At 38.2% G+C, this 21,682-nt stretch overlaps 1 pseudogene; it reads right to left on the bottom strand.

Moving 5' to 3' along the window:
- Positions 1-19,458: 19,458 nt before the first annotated feature.
- LOC114083784 (cytochrome c, somatic pseudogene) lies at positions 19,459-19,821 on the bottom strand (annotated as a pseudogene).
- Positions 19,822-21,682: the final 1,861 nt, after the last annotated feature.

The raw sequence follows: 21,682 nt of genomic DNA, 5'->3' as shown, positions 1-21,682 counted from the left end.
TCTCAGTTTTGGTGGATCCAGTCCCCAGGGTTTCTGTACATTGTGATCCTGGACCAAGATATCCATCAATTGGAACCTTTTATCTATAGTTCCCTTTCCAATTCAATCACCACATCACCTTTCAATCAGGGAAGGATCTCACAGTTCATTCTGGTTTTGAACGAAGGCTTGTAAGGTCTCAGATGCAGAATTGAAGCTCCCTAAGGGCAGAAATGGGATTCAAGCACAGATAAAGCCTAGTGCAGTGAGGAACACATAAGGGACAGTGAATGCATGCTTAGTTGCTGAGTGAATGGCTTCTCTTTTGGGGGGCAATGGGGGTACTGGGGATTGAACTCATGGAAATTCGACCACTGAGCCACATCCCCAAGCCTATTTTGTATTTTTTTTAGAGACAGGGTCTCACTGAGTTGCTTAGTGCCTCACTTTTGCTGAGGCTGGCTTTGAACTTGCAATCCTCCTGCCTCAGCCTCCCCAGCTACTGGGCCTGGCCAATGACTTCTCTTTTTTTCAAAAAGCAGTTCCCTTTCCCTTTATTTCCACTTAGGTTACTGAAATATCCCTGTCCTCTCAAAAAATCAGCACTTGCACATTTTTAAATCTTGGTTTATGCAACTTAATTCTTCATCTCTTTCTTTTGGGAAAGTTTAGTCTTGACAGAACAGGTAGTAAAAAGCAAAGGAAGATCTTTGGGAAAAATAGGACTCTTGAAAGCTCTATGAAAAGACTCTGAGCAGGCCAAGCGTGTACTCAGCTCCCACCTGGACTAGGCAGCACCAACGACACAAAAGCAGGGTCTGTGTTCTCGCTCCACAAAGCACCTGATTCATGAGACAGCTTTGCAGGAATTTAATTAGTGAAGGAATGTGCAAAGCTTAAGCGCTTCAGATGTCATTAACCACTGGGGAGGGGAGAGGGAGGAGAAGAAAGCCTAACAGATGTTTGATTCAGCCTCGTTCCTGCGAAACAGATCGTTGCACACATCGTTTTTCTATTTGGGTAGCTCTTAGGTAAATGTTGTTAATGATATTTCATTCTTTCAGGGGCCTGGTTTAACATATATCCAGTTTAAAATGAAGAGAAAAGCACCTTCTGTTTCATGAGCGTAAATAGGTTGATATTTTCTAAAATTTCTGGTTAGTTCAGGGTTGCCTTTCTAAAGTCATTTTATCAACCCATTGGGTGACTGTTGATCTGTGAGGTGGATGACTATGGATCTTTAGGTTCAGAAAGTTAAATCTGTCAAGGAACCGCATGTTTGGGTCTTAATGGCTTACAAGTGTTTAATAGCACATTTCTCCTTCTAAATCAGATCAGGATCTTGTGCAGGGGAAGTGCTGTGTGACTGCCAGCCATCAGGGAAGCTTCCGGGCTATCCTCAAAAGCAGATGACTAGTAGAGTGCACTTGAACTAGATGCCAAATGGTTGAAATGTACAGCATTTGCTGCCCTTTCACCAAAACAAAAACTGCATTTCTACAAAGAGGAACAAGCTTCAAGATCCAATGTTGTCATAGAAATAAGAAGTGCAAGAGTCTCAAGGCCAGACGATGCATCTCTACAAGCTCCTGTTTACAGCCTATTTGTCAATGCCTATTTCCAGTCCTTTCTGATGTTCACATCTCAGGGTACTCAATTTTGGGTAGTAGAATCAGAAGGGGAAGAAGAAGAGGCATACCAACTAGACTTGTTTTAAATTCCACCTATAGGCTCCAATCTAGTTTTGAGTATTCCAAAGAGCAGGTGCCTGGAACTCTTTTTTCTCAGTAGAAGTATCAGCATAATGGTGCTAGGCAACTGATTACTGCCAAATCTAAATTATACTCTTTTAAAACATAATACTCACCACTCACAGGACAGAAAAAGGAAATCAGCAAAGCAGACTTCTTCTTTGGTCTCCTTGATTTCTGGACCTTTCTACTACAAAACCCTTAGAAATTTATACTTAACTATCTGCCACTATCCTTAAGGATGTTGTATGCCCTTTGTAAATTTGACTAGTCAAATATATAATACAGAATTCCTATGAAGGGTAATTGATCCCAAGATTAAAATTTTTTCTTATATTTATATGTGACACAAAATATTTTGGACAGTTAGTTATGTTTCTTATACAGCTCTATCCTTTCAACTTTTTTATTACATTGAATGCTTTTAAATTTACTCTTTTATTCAACCACCAACTATCTGTTGCATTTCTGCTCTGTAAGACACAGTCCCTACATTCACAATTAGTTGGCAAGTGGAAGGCAGATGAAGCTGAGCTAGGGCTTGCTGCATAGGGGAATTGATAGAGAGTTGTTAGGATTTGGTTCTCTCTGTACAGTAGTGTTGGTTGTACACTGATGGGGTTGCCCAGGCAAAGAGGTCAGTGAGCTTTGTGCCAGTCTGAAAATATCTCCAACTAGAGGAAGGGAGCCTTTTCTCAAATCTCATAAAAGCATTTTACATGTTAACAGTGAACTCATTGGGATACATACTTCCTTTACAAACCATAATTTTAATTACCAAAATAGTAATTCTATTTCATATTTCTGTCCTAAAATTTTTAAATATTCAAATGTTTATATTGTGTTCACCTGGTTTTAGAATTTGTGGTCAAGTCTCTGGAATGGTTAGGTTAGTACTAGTTACACCCTTTTAATAGTGCAGGTGGATAGCAGAGCAGACCTCTATACTCGACCCTCAACAAGTGGCAGAGAAAGGTAGCTGGTGAGGTCACAAGGGCAATTTTCTGAGTCCTTCAAAAAGAATAAAGGGTACAAAGCCAAAGTAATTTCTAACACTGCATTTTTTTTATACCAAAGATTGAACCCGGGGTGCTTAGCCACTAAGCCACATCCCCAGCCCTTTTTATTTTTATTTAGAGACAAGGTCTTGCTAAGCTACTTAAGGCTTTGCTAAGTTGCTGAGCCTGGCTTTGAACTTGTGATTCTACTGCCTCAACCTCTTGAGCTGCTGGGATTACAGGTGTGTGCCACCACATGCAGCCTAACACATTGCATCTTCAGTCAATATAGGCAGATTACTTTTTTTTTTTTTTTAAGATTACAGAACTTGTGGCAAACTCTCTCAGTAAACATGTTTTCCCACCAACATTTCCTGAACAATTTAATAAGAGCCAAGATAAGGGGACCTTCCTGGAGAAAATTTTAAATACCAACAAATCGGGGTTTTTGCTTGTTTGTGATTTTGTTTTGTGCTTAGTTTTAAAAAAATATTTAGCATACTTCTGTTCTTTTTCCCCCCCATGAATTCTTCTATTTTCTAGGAGGTTTACAAACCCTCTGCTTTGCTGCCATGTCTGTTTCAGGAAAGGAACCCCACAGTTAGCAAAGGATAACTGTGTACCAAATGGTAAATCCAGAGAGGCTCTGTTTTACTGTCATTGGTCTCTCTGTGTAGATTATTTCAATTACTTGCTGGAATGTTATATGGAAGGCATAGCTTTTATCTGTGGTTGTGCAAAGAAATGTTCTAGATCTACTCTGCTAAAGTAAGTGGGGTCAGATTTGGAACTGTAACCCAGTAGACTGGAAGGGTTCCCATAAAGACAGGACATGAGGCAGGTTTTCATGAGTCTGTCTACCATGCCTGCTCACCTTGTCTTCTGGAGGAGGGTATCCCACTGGGAAAAAAGGCCTACTGTCCTCCCAGGAGGACCAACTTAGGATGAAATCCGTATTTCCTCTGCCCATCACCTCTGGTTTTCCTTTATACAATGTTTGTTTCTCCCTAAGCTCTATTAAATGCATAATTTGTTGCTCACTGATTTCTGATGTGACTTAGCAAAGAAACCCAGATACAAACATCTTTGAAGGAAATCATTCTCTTTGTACCTATAGGACTTACTGAGTATCCTTTGGGAGCGTCCATCCAGCCTGTTCTGTTTTAATACCATTGCCTCTTAGTTTAAAGGATTCAATTCCTTTATGAACCAACATTCTCCCTAGTGGGAGTTACAGAAGAGTGTATCCTGCTTTCTCCCTTTTCTAGTATGACCCTAAAAGTTTATACAAAAACAACTCTACATTACCATGAAGGAGACAGAGGCTTGTTTCATTCTCCCTTATAATTTTTACTTTAATAATTCCCCCCCAATTTTGCTCAGTGTAGTGCTTCTCAGGAATCCCCTTAGGGTCCTCTAAAGATGGTGAGGGACCCCCTGCCATTCTAGGGCAGCAAGTTTCTCCATGCACTTTTTTTCTGTCCTACTCAATGTTTTCGTTATATGGACTTGACTTGGCCTTTTGGAAATTTTTAAATTATTTAATAATTCGTTCAACAAAGATATTTACTCAGTTCTTACTGAGATTCAGTTCTTATAGGAGATGTGATAAGCACAGGGGTTACAAAGATGAACAAGCCTTGGTTCACATCCTCTAGGGGCTCATAGCTGGGTGTGGTGGCACATGCCTGTAATCCCAGTGGCTCAGGAGGCTGAGGCAGGAGGACAGCACATTCAAAGCCAGCCTCAGGAACTTAGTGAGGTTCTAAGCAACTTAATAAGACCCTGTCTTAAAATGAAAAATTTTAAAAGGGCTGGGGTTGTGCCTCTGGGTTCAATCCCCAGTCCAAAAAAGAATTATCAGGACATAGGCAAGTGACCCCACCCCAAGCCTCAGAGGGCCATGCACTTGGCAAACCTTCCTCAAAGATGGCCCTGCCTCTGGAACACAAGACTCAGAGTGAAGAACTGTGATGCCAGACAGAACTCTGTAGGCTTTACCCCAGTTTCTCTCCATTCAGATACTCTCCAACCCTCTAACCCAGTGTATGGGATTAACCAGACAGCCTAAGAAAGTTCATAATATTTGTCTAGAGGATGGCTCCAGCCAATGGACAATGGGGTTCTGGGACAGCCATTTAGCCACAAATCACAACCATTGGACTGCAAGGTATTTCATTCAAAGGACCCTACAAGAGCAGGTCAACAGAATAGTGCTGACATACTGATTTGGGGTGACTCTTGTTGATATTGGACTTGGGGTAAGACTACGGCTCTGAACTCAGGATGTTCCACTGCCCACTCTTGGATTTGAATTGGATTTTGTGAGCCCCTGCTGGCTATCACCCATTTGTAGTGCCACCGGGATCTATAGAACCCAAACAGGGGAAGTTGGTTCAGATATCCATTACCCTGTATAGCTTCTCTGCTTGGGCATTCATGATGGGTCACTGATCCCACAGGCTTCATCTTACCTGTTGAGCAGACTCCAAAGGCTGCACCCAAAAGACTCTTCTGATTGTATACTCTCTTGTGTTCCATGTTGACATGAATGTCTTAGTCTTCAGGGTTAGTTTTCAAGAAGGACCAACATTTTTTTATTTTTAATATAAAATAGTACTATTTTTCTCACTCATCCCAGAGGTCCTTTGCCTCTCTTCCCCTCTGGTGAAAGTGTACAGGTAGGTAGTCAGCACTGAGAGAGATCCCATACCAGAAAGATACTGATTGCACTATAAAGAGAAATATTGTTCTACACCTAGGCTGTAAAATTCCAAAAGGAAATCTTTACATGACCAGAACATGAGTTATTGCTCACATTTTTCTGCAAACTTTGGATAAGATCTGGACTTTGGTCATCATCAGTGAAGCACAGTACCAACCTTTGAGAGAGCCACTGGTGTATTCGTGGGCTGCAGACTGCATGAGGCAGCGTGATGAGCTCTGCTGTGACCGCCATTAAATAATTGCTGTTCAGGAACTACAGAGGCCAAAATATATATTGTTTTAATATAAAAGGTCCTAAAGAGACATGGCATTGTGTGTAATAACAGGGTTGCAACCTTTTACTTGTGGAGAGAGATATAAAATCAGCTAAGACCTGCACATTTGACAGTAAAGAGCATGGCGAGATGGCTCCTGCACTTGAACAGGAAACCTTAGTGTCTGGATGTCTTCATGTTCACTGACTAGACTGTGAAGAAATGGGTAAGTACCTCTTTTCTATCCACTTTTCAAAATCCTTATCACTAAACTACTGCACCTGCCGTGGGCCCAAGAATTTTATAATATATTTTTATAATTTATACAGACAAGTGTCTTACAAGAAATATTTACCTGGGCCCTTCAAAGCCATATGCTCATGTGGCTAGCAGCATAATTTTTACTTTAATCAACCCTCCCCCCTCATTTTTCTCAATGTGGTGCTTCTCAGGAATCCCCTTAGAGTCCCCTGAAGATAGTGATGGAGCCCCTGCCATTCTAGGGCAGCAAGTTCTCCATGCACTTTTTTTCTGTCCTACTCAATGTTTTCATTATATGGACTTGACTTGGCCTTTTGGAAATTTTTAAATTATTTAATAATCCATTCAACAAAGATATTTACTCAGTTCTTACTGAGATTCAGTTCTTATAGGAGATGTGATAAGCACAGGGGTTACAAAGATGAACAAGCCTTGGTCCGCATCCTCTTGGGGCTCACAGTGTAATGGAAAGACATGTGGATAAACATACAGTGGCAACAGCAAGTAGGAGCTACCAAAGGCTGCACCTATACTTTAGGTGCAGAGTATAGGTTGAGTAAAGAGCTGTGCTTGGGGAGTTCCAAGAGAAAGACAGAAGGAGGTTTCATAGACATCTCTTTAAATAACTCTGTTTAAACTAAACTTCGAAAGATAGGTAGAGGGTTCCAGGCCCAAGGACAGAAGGGAATGGGCTGTTAAGCCATTGAGCACAAGCAATCAAATGGACTGGATGCACAAAGAAAACTCCAAGTGGGTTCTCTGGGGTGCAAGGAGGGATAGTAACTGGAAGCTGGAAGGAGCAAGACTAAAGAGGACTAAATGTGGCATGATGAGGAACCTGGGCATTATATCAGGAACAGCAAAGAACCACAGATAGCATTAGGTTACAAAGCATACAGTCTCTTTTGTTGGTGGCACTGGGAGGACTTGAACCCAGAGCCTTCTGCATGCACAGCCTACTCATGATCTTACTTTGTTTTAGAAATTTATCTCTGGGAGTGATATAGATTCTGATTTGGGGAGATGTTGAGTATAGGAGAAAGTTAGAAGGATGTTGTGGAAGGCAGTTCAGAGGGGATTGAGAGAGGAAGGCTAAAGCTCTAAGGGAGAGAGAGGTCAGGTTAGTGATTGGGAATCCGCATGGATGAAGTAGTCACCATAATGATGGCAAGTGTTAGGACAGCTGATCTGTTGGAAATGTTTTGGCTAGAAGAAAATTCAAATAATGGTGGGGTATTCTCCTCCCCAATCAGAATTCTGGAAATAGAAGACTGTTGGCATTGGTGAGAGTCACATGTACTCAGGGCTGGTATTTCTGCTCTGGACGTCATTCAAGGCAGGAGGAAGGGGAAGAGACTGCCCAGGCAGCATCTGTCCCTCTGTCCTGGTTTCTTTCAATCCCAACTGTCTGCTGTCTTCTACCCTGACCAAAAAAAAAATGGAGCAGAAAGCAGTGTGTGCATCACAGAGCAGAGCAGGAGAAGGATAAAACAGACCCAAGCAGTGGGGACTTGTGCCCAAGTTGAACTTGCCCAGGCTTTGTTGTCTCCTGTTGGGACTTTGCTCCTCTAGAAATGGAAAGGTAGCCACCAGAATGAATGATAGCACCAATATGAACGAGAATGGTATTGTGAGGGGGCTCAGCTCCAGATTAAGCAACATAATCTGTAAGCAAGGGGCTGAGTCAACTTCCTTCAAGGACTTTCATCAGGAGGGCAAAATGACAGAATAATAATAGGCACTATTTTGTCAGGAGACACACTAAATGGTATACATACTTATCTCAGCTAGTCTCAAACTTGAGGTAGATATCATCACCCCATTTTTAATAAGAGAATTGAAGAATCCCTGAATACTCCCCTTGCCAAAGACAACACAGCTAGCAAGTGACAAGCCAGTAATCCAGCTGAGGCAGGTCACCCAGAGGTGACCTGCAAGTAGTTATCTGTGGTGATATTGCTGGTCTTGGCCCAGGAGAACCAGAGCTCAAAAGTCCATCCTGAGCTGAAGCTTTAGCGTTGGGGAAAGTATTGCTCACCATGCCAAGATCCTTCCTGCTAGTAACTCTCTTCTTCATATCACAGCTCTATGGCTACACACAGGGATTTCTTTGTATAGTCTAAGGGCAGAATGCTGTTCCTTTTTCCTTTGCCTGAATCATATGAATGATTACCCCAAATGTATTCTAATCAATGCTTCTTTTCATCTCTGATGAACAAATATGTAGGGCCCTGACGTGTGCTAAGTGCTGTAGTGCCCCAGGCATGAAATCTTGAACACTCTCCCTCGATTCCGGCATCCACTGTCAACTACCAGAGAATTATTCTGTTTGTTTTTCTGCTAAAGTCATAGCATTAATATTCACTTGCAACAGTACTCCTATAACATTGCTATATGCTTACAACTAATATAAATGTTGCATATAATAAATACAGCGAGCCTGGAATTATAAGTGCCCTTCTTTAGAAAAAAAAACATTTTAAAGGTAGGAAAGAGATTAGGATTAAAGACAGCAAAGTCTGAGCACAATAGTTTTGGAGGATACGAAGGTGAAAAAGGCCAGGTCTTCATCCTGGGGAATTGGAGAGCTCTTCCCGGTTATCATCTACCACTGCTGTGTTCTGACTGGGCTGGAGGAGTTGTCCCAGTATTCAGGCATTGCTTGAATCAACTGCTGAATAATTGCCCTTAGAAAATAACAGTTGAATGCCTTTTCAAAGGAGATTTGAAACCTGGCTGTCTTTAAATAAAGGACATTTGCTTATCTCCAGAATTATTTTATTACAGCTCTTCAGGAGGCGCACATATAATTTAGTGACCTTGTAAATTCCTCTCCAGCCCCTGGATTTCCACCCTCCCTTGGTAGATGAAAAGCAACTGTAGCAGTCCTCTTTGCCTTCTTTTTACTTTTCTGTGCTGTCAACCTCCTCGGCTTTAGAGTGTACTGGTTTCCATGGAAACAGCAATGTCCTTGCTGTGGACAAAACTTAATCACAGCCAAAAGGGTGAAGTAAAGTACATTTTTATCTTGGATTGAAATTTGTATCATGACTCATGAAATGGAAGAGAGAAAGTAGAAGAAGAAAAACAGGAGGATAAGAAGGATGGGGGAGGGGGAAGGAAGGAAGGTAGAAGGAAGAAAAGATGGGGATTGAAAATGATACCCTGCGTGTCTGCCTGAAGGAGGATTGGAGCAGAGGCTGTCAGGTGAAAGGTACTGCATCCCTTACTATGTGTCAGGCTGGGTCTGTCCGAGGTCTCTCGAAGGCTCTGTCAAACCAGAGCATTGGCTGGCCCTACAGCCAGCTGGTGTGATGTGATTGGAGCGTCACTGCCCCAGTCACTGAGCCTGAAATGCTTCCATTAACACAGACTCCCTTAGGAATAGTTTTCAGTTATGAAACGGGTGCCACTAAATGAGATAACAGCTTAAGCCACCATCAACTTATATTTTTTAGAGCATAATTTGCTCAGGTCCCTTTTAAGCACTGGCAATTAGTTGAGGGCAAGCCACTCTGGCACTTAGTAGACACATAATAAAGTCAGGAGTCACCAGAGAGACTCCTATCTGCTCTTTAGTTCTCAGATCCTGCTGATCTGTGAGCTGGTCCTGCCCTCTGAGCACTTGCCCAGTGGATCCATCAAGGAGCAGAGCCAGGTGCCTGGGGTTTGGTGCCTCTGTGATTTTGGAATCTCTTTTAGAAGAAGGATACATGTTTATAAAGTTAAATACAAAGTCTTGAAAGGGATCTATGCAAATGAAGGGCTTAAGCTTCATTAGCTCCATAGTAATTTGTCTCTGCATCTACTATCTAATTTAATCTTTGAAACAACATCATGAGGGACATAATTATCTCTTTTAACAGCTAAGAAATTTGAAGTTTTATGAAAGTCATCAAAATTTATGAATTTACTAAACCAAGGGCTTAACTATCACTCCTTGGAATTGATAATTAGGGATAGATCATTGGGGAATGTCTCCATTGCTACTTTTGTATTTTTACATCAGTTGTAACATGCAGAATGCATCCGCCTTTTCCAAAATGTGACTTTCATTTCCCCTCCAAATCCAAGCCAGCTGATGGAATTGGATTTCAGCTGTGGTTGGAGTGCTTGAGATGGTATCGCATATCCAGCTTGAGAATAATTGATCGGCTTCCTGCAATGCGTGCCTACGCCACAGAACAGAAATGGAAACTGAGACTGTCAATTGGTTGGCTGGTTGATATCCACAGGCAATGTGCAGCCAGTGTTTCAGGAATGGAAATCAGGTTCAGCCTCCAAAGCAACTGGACAAAACACTCTCTGGAGTACACTGAACTACGAGGATTCTGTCAGAATGACACAGAATGGAACCAGCCCTTCTTTTCTTTCCTTTATTAGAATTTGCAATTTTGTCCAATGTGTCATTTAAATGTAATCAATTTAGAATCCACAAACATCCTCACATAGAGGACCTAAGTGTAGTCCACTGCTGCTGTCTTCAAAATGGTGGAAACTCAAGTAAGTCAGAATATTTTCCCATTTCACTCTCCCTAGAGGGACTATTTAGCAGTGTGCCTTATATTAGGCAGACTACCATCCAATGAGGTACAAGGCCTCCAATAAAAATCTACTCAGCAAAACTTCCCTGTGGGTCTTTGTGTACACGCTCCTCTTGCAGTCCCCAGGATAGCAGAGGTTTATGAATAAGTTGCTAAGTGCCAGGCACTGGACTAGATTAAATTTATCTATGATATAATTTAATCTACTCTCTGTTTGTCCTTATAATACCACCATGAAGAAGGAACAATGATGAGTGACCTCTTTTTCAGATGAGAAAACTGAGACTTCATGAGATTAAGTAATTCTTAAGGTCACCAAACTAGTCAGTGGTGAGCCAGGGTTTAAATTTGGTTCTGACACTAGAATAATTGCTCTACACTTTGATGACCCTTGTATAGTGCCTACTGTATGGTAATCCTCTAACTACCAATTTACACCATCTCTTATCTGACATCCATACTTACCTATAAAGTACTTTATTCCTGTCTTTTAATGACTCTACAACTTCATCTGGGAAAGAGAATGAAGTAAATGGAAAGGAGATATATAAAATCTTCTTTTAAAACTCAGAGTAAAGCCAATGTCAATAGAAAGATAATGAGTTTACCAAGTCAATACCTCTGGAATGATTTTTTTAAAAATAGTTTTTGTTGTAGATGGACACAATACCTTTATTTAATTTATTTATATGTGGTGCTGAGGATCAAACTTAGTGACTCTCCTGTGCTAGGCAAGCGCTCTACCACTGAGCCACCCAGCCATGGAATGAATTTTTAAGAATAGTTTGGATTTTCAACCCATTGAATTAGAGAAATAGGGCATAACCCATGGAAGGACCCATGTGAGCAAAGACATGTTTGGGAAATGTTATGTCTGCTTATTGTAGTTGGACTGAAGTACAAGTTGTGTGAGTAAGAGAGATTTGCCTGGGCATTTGGACTGGTAATGCTCACCAGATTCTCAGTCTGGTAGATGATGGGAAAAACAATTAGATCAGAATTAAGCTTTAAAAAAGAAAATGCCACAGCATTCATAAGCCAGACCAGTGTGATAGTTTTCACAAGGGGTAACAAAAGGTCTGCATTTGAACGCAGTTAGTTATGATAGAAGCAAAGGTTATGTAAGAGACATGTCTAAAACATTGGATCTTATATTCCCACTCTGGGGACAAGGCTTATACTGTGCCCCTATTCAAATTGCCAGGGCCTTTAACCCTGAGCCAGGATCACCACAGAGAGACTGAAAGTATCTCCAGGAAAAATCATATCTTCCAAAAAAGGTTGACACCCTGGAAAGCCAGATCCCTGCTGCCCGCCTGGGGACTGCTTACTGCAGTATTGACAGTGTGAAGTGTCTACCCCATGTCTGTGATCCTGGAATCCCAAGGGGCAGGACAGAAGATAAGAGAGTCAAGAGTTTTCCCATAACAGTTTCAGGGAGAACATAGAGTTTAGCCAGGGGCTGGCAGGAATCTTGGTTATCTTAGGACACAAAAATCTACATTTTTAAAAGCATAATTATTTTACAATTTTTTATATTTTCTTTGTTGATTTCCTTTCCCTTTTCCCTTTGTTGTTTTCCATGGTTGTGCTTTTTAAAATGAAATTTCTTCTGGAAATTACTGCCTGTCTCAGCCATGCTGAAAAGAAATATGGAAAAGGGATGTTTTTGTTTCCCACTTGGATCTAAATTTTAAAGGTGGAGAAGCAACAAGTCACAAGGCTGCAATAGGGACCGGTGAGAAACAGTGAGAATTTAGGAAAGAGTCTGGATGATAGGAAGCAGCTGTTCCATCTGGCCCCAGGGTCCCTTTGCAGCCTCTTTTCCCAGAGGATGTGGGTTTGTTTGATTTCCAGAGGGGCTCCCTCTACTTCTGGAAACACCATAGACTTTTGGTGAGTCATTTATACAAGGACAGAGATTGAGGTGAACCTGAAGGGTAGGAAGAGCTCTAGTTGACTCCAGTGGTTCCCAACCCTCCCCAGTCCATCATCCATGAAATTACCTAAGGGCTAAATCTTAAAAAAAAAAAAAAAAAAAAAAAAGATTTTTCCATCTGCCCAGAATAAAATCTCCCATTCACCTTTTGTTCTTATCTGTCCTACATCTAGCAATGCTGAACTGCTTTTTTTGTTTGTTTGTTGTTTGTTTGCTTTTTAAAAATCCTTATTCTGGCTGACTCAAATGCATTCTGGGATCCTATCATATCTGAAATGCATTACTGCTATTGCACTTGACAACTTGCACCATAATAATTTGATTGTAAGTATTTTCTGAACCAGACCACAAGCCATAGGCTCCTTGGATCTAAAACTGTCTGACTCCTGTTGGTATCTGCATTTGACAGTTCCAGGTGCTCAATGAATGTCTAAAGAATGAATGAATCCTGAGAATCCTGTGATGTGGTGTCTGTGTAGCCTTGTGCTAATCATCTGCAAAAGAGGAAATAACATTTGCATGGGGGAACTTTGTACTCAGACAAACAAAGGTAAGAAATATATTGATTATTTAAGTGTGGCTTCATTTGGAGTCTCCAGGTTGAGAGCTTTGAGCTCATTGATCTTATGTTTATTTACACATGGCAAAATCTGGTTTCCTGTTTCAAGAGAAAATATTTTTCACAAAGCTTTATTAAAATGTTCAAACAGTCTCACAGACATCACATCGCTCTCACAACACAACTCTTTATAGTGTAAACAAATCAGAAATGCAAGGATTAAATTCCCCTTCAAGCATATGTGGGCTTAAAAAGAAAGAGCAACCATGCTTGACGAAATAAGCTCTGAGCTGTATCAAACCTCTGTTTAAATGGAAACTCAGGACCCTGGTCAACCAGAGATGCATCTGGAGCCCACCATGCTGGCTGACTGCAGGGAACCTGAGAAAGAGAAAGGAAATGGGGTGGGGGACCAGTATGAGCCAGGACAACCTTTCAAGCCAAATACTTTCTTCTTTACAATAAGAGAAAAAAGCTTGTGTAGATGCCATTAGCACACCAGCTGGGCTGGACACACATTCTTATTTTTCAAACAAATTGGCCCAAAAGACCAGACTCTCTGGTTGCCAGTATGTAATTCCCAACAGCATGGAAAAGAATAAGCAGTTTGGGGGGTTGTTTTATTTTTAAATAAATGATAGTTTCAGAATTCTGAAGTCAGACAAAAGAGGAAGAAAACTACACATGCTTTTTCTCAAAAATGCAACAGCATGAACATATCAAGGTGACTGGCTCTCCCCATTACAATGTTGTTTTACAGTTTTCCCTAAAGTGAACAATTGGGAAGCAAACAATTAGAAAATTAGGAGATGACTTTTCTTGCAATTCTCGCCTTCCAAGGATCTAGACTGCTCTTGCTTATGTGTACAATAGACCCACTAACAAAGAAATTTTTGAAAGCACAGCACATATGCTCCTCTCTACGTTCTGAAAACCACATGGGATTTTTCGACTTTTTAGCTTACTTTCAGAAGCTGAAGCTGTCATTAAGTAAAGGGAAAAGGCTGCTTTCAAGCATGAATCATTTTTCACAGACTTCATTAAAATAAAATAAACTTCTTTGCTAGTTAGTGAAAGGCAGTGGGGGAGGGGAGGGAAGAAATTTTAACTTTCCCTTCTGTGCTGAAGATAAGGAAAGATGGTTCCATGCCTGCCATTTGAAATAGGTGGAAGACAACACATCCATTCTAAAGATAAATAAAAGGAAGCATGAGGATGTCACTGGAGATAGACCAGCCCAGAGACTCGAAATGAATCAGCCACAGAAGTGTGAACAGAATGCAAGTTTTTTGATTCCAAGGTTAGTGCTTGGTCCCTTAGGTTTAGGGATGCTTTCAAATTCAGGCCAGGTGTAAGAGGTTTCCTAATTTATGCATGACACATTCCAGAAAATATTACTAAATTTGAAGGTGCAAAAATCAGACTGGCAGATTTAAGGGAGGTTCTCTTCCCAGATAACTGAAATATATCACAGTATCAATTTCTAATTATAACTTTTCTTCCCCTTACCCCTGAAGGTTTGATGATATGTTTGAAATATTTTGTGACTCCTTTTTAAATTTTGAAATATTTTGACCCATCAAAAATAATAACATAAAACATCTGCATATCTATCATCCGGCTTGAAAAATAAGATATTTGAAATTGAGTGGAAGACTTCTACATATTTCTCTCTGCCACACCCAGGACCACTCTCCAGAAACTGATGTTTATCTTTTGTATTTATTTAACAGATATAGGTTCTCTGGCAGGTTCACTAAGTGCTTTACAAACACTTCACAAATATTAACTCATTTTCAATCCTTATAACAACCCAATGGGTTAGATACTACAATTATCCTTATTTAGAAAATGGCAAAATTATAACACAGAGAAGTTAAATAACAGGAATCTGGAGCTCCAGTCTGTGCTACTGACTACCATGCTATGCTAATTCATTCTGCCTTTCTGTCTATCAATCATCTATCTGTCATCTACCCAGACCCAAACAAATCAAGCTATTTCAGCTACAGCATCATGCCACCATCATGCAATACACATCCATTTGTAATTGTTTTTTTTTCTTCCAGTAATATAATTATGAGATCTGTCCACACTGCTGCAGGTAACTGTAGCTCATTTGCATTGCTGGTTATTACAAAGTGTGAATATATAGAATTAATTGTTTTAATATCAGGGGACACATATGTGCTTCAAGAATTATTTTTCTATTACTAACAGGGTTCCTGTGCATGCATACATTTTTTAAAAATCTTATTTATTTTAATTATGTATATATGACAGCAGAATGCATTTTGATTCATTGTATATAACTGCATCACATCTTTTCATTTCTCTGATTGTATACATTGCACCATATGTGCATTCATACACGTACCTAGGGTAATAATGTCCATCACATTCCACCATCTTTCCTGCCCCCATACCCCTTCGCCTTTCCTCTCTCCCCTTTGCCCAGTCAAAGTTCCTCCATTTTCTCCATGCCCTCCCCCATTATGGATCAGCGTCCACTTATCAGAGAGATAAGTGGGATTGGCTTACTTTGCTTAGCATGATATTCTCCAACTCTATCTATTTACCTGCAAATGCAATCATTTTATTCTTTTTTAATGTTGAGTAATATTCCATTGCATATATATACCACAGTTTCTTTATGCATTCATCTATTGAAGTCTATCTAGGTTGCCACATTTTTTTTCCTTAAGGGTAATGCTAGGTATAGAATTGTGGAATCAAAGGGCATGCTTATATTCAAGTACAGCACACATCACCAAATTATTCTCCAAAGAGGTTATACTAATCCACACTCCTCCAGCAGATAAATTCATATTTTTCCACATTATCTCCCCAGACTGGGTATTGTTAGAATTTTAAAATTTTCTTGCCATCTTATTTTAATTGGCATTTCCTTGATTACCAGTTAGGTAGAAAAGCCTTTTAAGTAGGCTCTTCTGAGCATTGCCTATTCATCCTGTTTTCCACTTTTCTCTTGAGCTGCCTTTTCCTCATTAATCCATAGTTGTTTTGGTGTTCTTTGTGTATTTTGCCTAGTAACCCATATCTATTATACTTGTTTAAAAAGTTTGCTCCCAACATATTCTTATCATGAACATAATGGTCCTGGGTACAAAGACAACTCAAAAAGGCTGATAAATACCTCAAAGTTAAATTTCTGGGTAATAAAACAGGTTTATATTTAGATTTATGAGAAACTTTCAGACAGATTTCCAAACTGGTTGTAATATTTTAAGCTACCACCAAAAGGGAATGAGAATTCTAGTTACTCTACATACTTGTAAACATTTGGCAATGGTCAGTCTTTTTAATATTAGCCATTCTAGCAGAATTCCAGTGATAACTCATGATAATTGTAATTTGATTTTGCTTCATGATTTGTGATATTGAACATTTTTTACATGATTTTTGGCCACTCATGTATCTTTCCCATGAAATTCCTGTTCAGGTCTTTTGCTCATTTTGAAAAATTATGTTACTTAGCTGGGTGCAGTGTCCCACATCTATAATCCTGGCAACTCAGGAAGCTGAGGCAGGAGGATCACAATTTCAAACCCAGCCTTGGCAATTTAGCAAAGCTATCTCAAAATTTTTTTAAAAAAGAAATATATATTTATTTATTTATAAATATGTATTACACATATATTATATAAATATTTACATGTTAAATATATTTAATTATACATGTGTGTATATATATAAAACTATATATATATATATATATATATATATATATATATATATATATATATATATATATAGTAGGAATGAAAGTGGCAAATTGTCCCTGGACTCAATTCCCAGTACAAATAAGAAGAAGGATGCCTTTTTTATTAATAAGTTGTAGGAGTTTTAGTTATCTGTATATACTACATACAAATCCTTTGTAAGATATATGTATCAGGAATCTTCTTTGCTAGTGTGGACCTTATAATTCATTTTGAAAACATCTCTTAAAGGGTAGAATGCTTCAGTTACTCCATGTTATCAATCCTTTTTTGTTTAATTGATTTCTAAGGGTTTTGTTAAAGAAATCTTTACCTATTTCAAAATTACACATATAATCTCTTAAGTATTCTAGAAATTTTAGCATTTATGATTTATCTCAAATTAACTTTTGTGTATGATATGAAGTATTAGCATTATTTTCATATATTCAGTTATCCCTTTAATATTTCTTTCCTAAAGGTGTTAAAGTGCGTTGGCACCTTGTCAAAGTCATGTGAGTATGAGTTGACTTCTGGTCTCCACCTGATTCCATTAATCAGACTGTCTGTTCTTTTGGTAATACCACACTGTCATAATTACTGGAATTTACATTAAGACTTGAAATAATATAATTTAAATCTTCCACATTTGTTTTTCTTTTCCAAGATTATTTTGGCTTTTCCAGGTCCTTTGCATTTCCATGTGAATTTTAGAGTTCATTTGTAATTTCTACAAAAATCCTGCTGAGATTTTGATTGCTATTACATTGACTCTACAGAACAATTTAGACAAAATACATTAAACCTACAGATGAATTTGGCAAAAAAACAGATATTATAACAATATTGAATTTTCCAGTGCATGAGCATGATATATTTCTTCGTCTATTTAGATCTGTTTTCATTTATCTCAGTAGTGGTTTTTAGTTTTCATTGTAGCAGGTTTGTGCATATTTCATAAAATTTGTTCCTTAGGTATTTTGTATTTCTGATATTTTAGGGTTGTTTTTTTTTTTTTTTTTTTTTTTTTTTGGTACCAGGGAGTGAACATGGGGACATTTAACCACTGAACAACATCCCCAGCTTATTTTTGTATTTTATTTAGAGACAGGGTCTCCTTTGATTGCTAAGGCCTTGCTAAGTTGCTGAGGTTGACTTTGAACTTACAATCCTCCTGCCTCAGCCACCTGAGCTGCTGGGATTACAAACATATGCCACCCTGCCTGACTTTTTAAATATGTTTTTAAATTTTCATTTTTTAATTGCTTGTTGCTAGAATATGGAAAAATTGGCTTTTTATATAGTGACCATGTATTTTGCATGTGGTAGACAACTTCTAATGATCCCCAAGGATCCCTTCTGATATTCTGACATCCTTGTGTAATGTTGCTCCACCCTTGTTTGTGGGCTGGACCTAGTAACTTTCTTCTAACAAACAAAATATGGCAAAGAGATGAGATATTTGCAAATTAGGTTATAGAAATACTGACTTCTACCTTACTAATACTAGCTGCCTTTCTCTTGCTTGCTTGCCAAGGAATTGATGGAAGTGTCTAAAGACAGCATGGGAAAATTTGAGATTCCCAACCTGATAACCCATGAGGAACAGAATTTTGCCAACAGCCACACAAGTGATAGTGAAAGTGGGTCTTCCTCTATTGAGCCTTCAGATGAGAATGCAGCCCTGGCTGACACTTCCATGGCAGCATGTGAGACAACTCAAGCCAGAGGAAGTCAGCTAAACCACACCCAAATTTTGGTCCACAGGAACCATGAGCTAACAAATGTTTGTTGTTTTAACTTGTTAATTTTTGAGGTAATCTTTTGCAACAATAATTAACACCTACCTATATCACAGCCTTGCTAAATTCACTTATTAGTACCAATAATTTTTTATAGACTCTAGGATTTTCTTTTTTTTTCATGATCTGTGATTGTTCTTAATTATTTTAAATCTTATGGTAACATATTTTATAAATTTTAACTGATGGATATATCTCTTTTACCTTAATCTTTCCATCTAATAAGTTGGCAAAAAGCACCACTACCAACCACCTAGATGTTCCATAGTACTTTTTCTGAATAGTTGTTTAAAAACAATCCTGCATGATAACTTAGTCTTAGAAAATAAAGTCTAACTTGTGATTGTATTATGCTGACTTAAAAGCATCTGAACTTATAGATCAACTATAAAATGTGAGAAGTGTTAAATATTCTTTATTTAATATCATACATAAACCACACTAAAATGCCTTTCCATAAGGAAAGAACAGCATTTTAGATACATGGAATCCTAATTAAATTGGCATGGTCAACAAAAATATAAAGTAGACACTGCTTCCTTATCTTCAACCACTGCCTTTAATAGGCTAATGAACACAAATTGAAACAAATGTGAATCATGCTTGGTTCTGAGAGAGTGAAGAGATTTTCCCCATATTTAAACATATTCACATAATCAGTTCTATAAACCTAAATATAAAACCAGTTTTCAGATGTCATTCACCATTTTTGTGAAATACTGAACATTACTAATTAAGTCCAACCATAACTTTAAAAGGGGGAAACTGATAAAATTTACTGAAGTGAGAATATAACCAAAATATTAATTTAACCACAGGTCAGTTTTACTTAAATCAGGATTGTCCAACAAAAATAATTTTGTCAGTCATTCATGATCTGATTTCTGGTGTATCACATAAATTAAATTATGGTACACATAAAAAAACCAAGAGAAATTTCTGTTTGGTAATAAATAAGGCAGTAGCTATTACTCATTAGTGGCTTTTTTGAGGTAAGCTATCAGGTCTACCCTTTCTCCCTTCTTCTTAATGCAGCGAAGATCATTTTTGTTCTAGGGATGTACTTTTTGGGATTCTCCAAATACTCCACCAGTGTATCCTCTTCCTAGGTGATGCCTCTGTTCTTGTTGGCATTTGTATAAGAGAACCCAGCAGCCTGACCTGTCTTCTGCCCAAACAGTCCATGGAGATTTGGTCCGGTCTTATGCTTGCCTCCCTTTTCCACGGTGTGGCACTGGGCACACTTCTGCACAAAAATCTTCTTGCCTTTCTCAACATCACCCATTTTTAATTTGTTCTTTCGTCGCTAGCTCAAAGTTGGTTCAAAGGTAGTTCCCAATCAGAAGCTGGATGTCCCACTGTCTAGCCCAAGGACACGCAGGTCTACACCTATGTACCGGTGTCAGTGCACTCGCTCCATCTCCCCGCGGCCTAGACTCTAGGATTTTCTACAGACACATTTATGTTGTCTACAAATGAAGGCGAGTTTTTCTGTTTACCTTCCTATTCATATTTCTGTTTGTTTGTTTTGTTTTATTGCATGGAGTAGAAGCAGAAATGTAATGTTGAATAGAAGTGATGGTATTGATTATCTTTCCTTGCTCTCCTTCTCTAGAGAAATGTGTTCAATCTTTCATTGGTAAGCACAATGTTAGCTGTAGTTCTTCATAGATATCTTCCATCAGAATGAGAAATTCTTTTCTGATCCCAATTTTCTGAGAGCTGTTTTTTTTTTTTTAATTCAGGAATAGAATGTCTTCTTTATACTATTGACACAATTATATTAATATGTGTTTTACATTAATTTATTTTAGAATGTTAAACCAACCATGAATTCCTGGTATGAATTAAATGTGGTCATGAAGTAGCATCCTTTTCTCATATTGCAGGATTAAATTTGTTAATGTTTTCATAGGATATTTGCATTAATATTCATGAGCAACATAGTGTTTTGCTTTTAATGTTTTTTTCTGGTTTTGGAGCAAGGGTTATACTGGTCTCATAGGTGAGTTATATTATTCAAATTATATACTGTAAATTTGAAATTTTCACTATGTTTTTAATTCAAATTAAATCTAATGGATATAGGAGTACTTGGATTTTCTATTTCACCTGGTATTCATTTCAATAATTTTTGTATTTCAAGGAATTCTCCATTTCATATAAATTGTCAAATTCATTGCATATATTTTCATAATATTCTTATTACTATTTTAATGTTCATAGGCTCTATAATAATTATTATTCATTTATTCCAAATATTGGCAATTTGTTTTGGGTTTTATTTTCAGTCTTGTTGGAGTTTTTCAATTTTATTATTCTTTCAAAGAACCAATTTTTTTATTTCATTGATTTTTCTCTATCATCTGTCAGCTTCTTATTTTATTTCTGCTCTCTTTTTTATTAATTTTGGGTTTAATTTGCCTCTACTTTTTCAAGATTTTTAAGTTGGTAACTCAGACAATTATTTTTAAAGATGCCTTTTTCAAATACAAGCAGAGCTAAGCCAGGCACAGTGACACATGCCTGTCCCCAGACTTGGGGACTGGGAGATCAAGGCAAGAGAATCACAAATTAGAGGTTAGTTTGGGTAACTTAATGATACTTTGTCTCAAAAAATAAAAGAGGTGGGAATATAGCTCAATGGTAGAGTATCCCCAGGTTCAAAAAAAAAAAAAAGCATGAGCTACATATTTCTCTCAACACATTGCTATAACTACAACTGACAAACTTTGTTTTGAGTTTCTTATCATTCAGTTCAAAATATTGTTCTACTTTTTCTTTTTCACAGTTTTCCTGCCCCAATATATCTCTTCTCCTTTTGATATTGTCCTCTTTGTTTATTATTTTTGAGGTGCTGTTTATTATTTCTGCAAGTTTTTTCTGTTTTTCTTTTTGAACTTCAGTTTGGTATACATTCTATTGCCTCTTTTCAAGTTCACTGATTTTTTTTCAACAGTGTCTAATTTGTGAATGCTATCCAATCAATACTCTGTTTTGGATAGTGTATTGTTTTAGCTCTGTAATTTCTACAAATCCTTTCTTATAGTTTCCCTTTCTTCATTATGATGTCTTTTGTTCCTTCAATATATTTATGTTTTCTTCAACTCCTTGAAAGTATTTATAAAGTTTTTATTTACTACTTC

The sequence above is a fragment of the Marmota flaviventris genome, chromosome 11 (genome assembly GCF_047511675.1).
Source record: "Marmota flaviventris isolate mMarFla1 chromosome 11, mMarFla1.hap1, whole genome shotgun sequence".
Lineage (NCBI taxonomy): Eukaryota > Metazoa > Chordata > Mammalia > Rodentia > Sciuridae > Marmota > Marmota flaviventris.
This window is presented reverse-complemented; position numbering and strand designations above follow the sequence as displayed.